The sequence below is a fragment of the Stegastes partitus genome, unplaced genomic scaffold (genome assembly GCF_000690725.1).
Source record: "Stegastes partitus isolate 25-593 unplaced genomic scaffold, Stegastes_partitus-1.0.2 Scaffold3127, whole genome shotgun sequence".
NCBI classification, from domain to species: Eukaryota; Metazoa; Chordata; class Actinopteri; family Pomacentridae; genus Stegastes; species Stegastes partitus.
This window is the reverse complement of record NW_007580858.1, coordinates 1-1,662: the sequence shown is the minus strand read 5'-3', so window position 1 is coordinate 1,662 and position 1,662 is coordinate 1.

Sequence of the window (1,662 nt, the reverse complement as noted above, 5' to 3'; positions counted from 1 at the left end):
CTACTTTACTGGAATGAGTTCAAAACTGAGCAGCAGCATTCTGGATAATTTGAAGCCTGTGAATGTTTCCTCACTGATATCACAGCAAACTGTATGATATATAATAGTCAACATTTAGGGTTGATGATGGCATGACTGAGTATTTCAAAGTCTGAAAAAGACAGGAAGTATCTGACCTCAGAGATCAGCATGAGCTGAATGAAATACAACTGTAAAAACTTTGTCACCTGAGCATTGAAGAAGAGACAAGAATTGAAGACACCTTTGAGATTTCAGGCATTTTGTTTAACATCCGAGGACAATGAACCCAACATATACACAAAAAGGATCTGCATTGTTCCATCAGCTAGAAGGAGAGATTCTGATCATTTCTGTTTGGAGTTGGTGAGACTGAAGAAATTATTGGACATTCTGAGCTTGCAGTCAGCCAGGTGAGACAATTTGGAGATCACATCATTCCTGCTGGGTTCAAAGGGAACATACAGCGTGTGTGTCATGGGCGCAATGGTGATTGTGGATATTATTTATATTTATTTAGGATTAGTCCCAATGGGAGCCGATAAATGGAAAACAATAAATGACCCAGAATGGAACCCTGTGGAACTCCGCAGGTGAGGAAGACGATGCCTGTTAGTTTTTACTGTTACAGATCTATTTGTCCTGTAAGAAACAAACAGCTACAGAGTCACATAACTACCAAAGAGAATATTTCCACATGCTTCTTACAAATTTTATGATCAGGTGCATCACAGGTTAGGGTGAGGTCAAGAGAATTCTAAGTAAAGACCTCCACCTGATGTGAGCAGTAGTTCATGACAGACAATAACCAGAGCAGCCTCAGGGATGCAGTTTCAGTTGCAGTCAGCATCTTCAACCATCCAGTTCTGAATCAATAGTTCTCTGTTGAGCTTTCTTCACCAGGGAGGATGTATTCTGGGACCAAGTCACATCAGATGTGATTGTGGCAGAGTGGTGGGTGCAAGAAAAAAAACTTTCTAAAGTGATGAGGGAAGTGGTATTCAAAGCTTGGCTTCATATCAGATGGATTGTGCTAATTCCTGTTTTATCACAGTCACTGTGGTTACAGCTGCTGATGAAACACTGTGGGAGGATTCACAGGAGCAGCTGATCAGTGATGCCTTCAGAAGAGAAACTGCAGAGGATTGGAGGGGAACAAGTTCATCAACATCAAAATATCTAGAGTTTATTTATGATTGAAACACTGAAAATTCTAACTAAAAACTAACGCATCATATACTCCAAAAAAAAAAAAAGCGTCTTTGCATTGTCACCTATTTGTTGCAATATTTCCATCATCCTTCTCCTCTTCATCTTCATCAGTGGTGAATCCAGCAACCATTTAACATCAGAGGAATCATTCAAGTGGCCTCATCTGATGATGTCTGTCGTTTCCAATCTTACATATTCTGCCACCATCCAAGATCCAACTACAATGAGGGAAGACCATACAATCTTGACATTAAGTCCAGCAGAGACATTGCAATTCCGTTTTGAGATTTAAGATTTTTTGGATTTTATTTTTGCAAACAGCATTTATCTGACTGACTGCTGTCAGTGATCATTTGAATGTCAGATGGATGCAGCCCTCCTTCACCTCATCCTGTTCCACCACCACCAGAGTCCATGCTCCATCTGATCTGA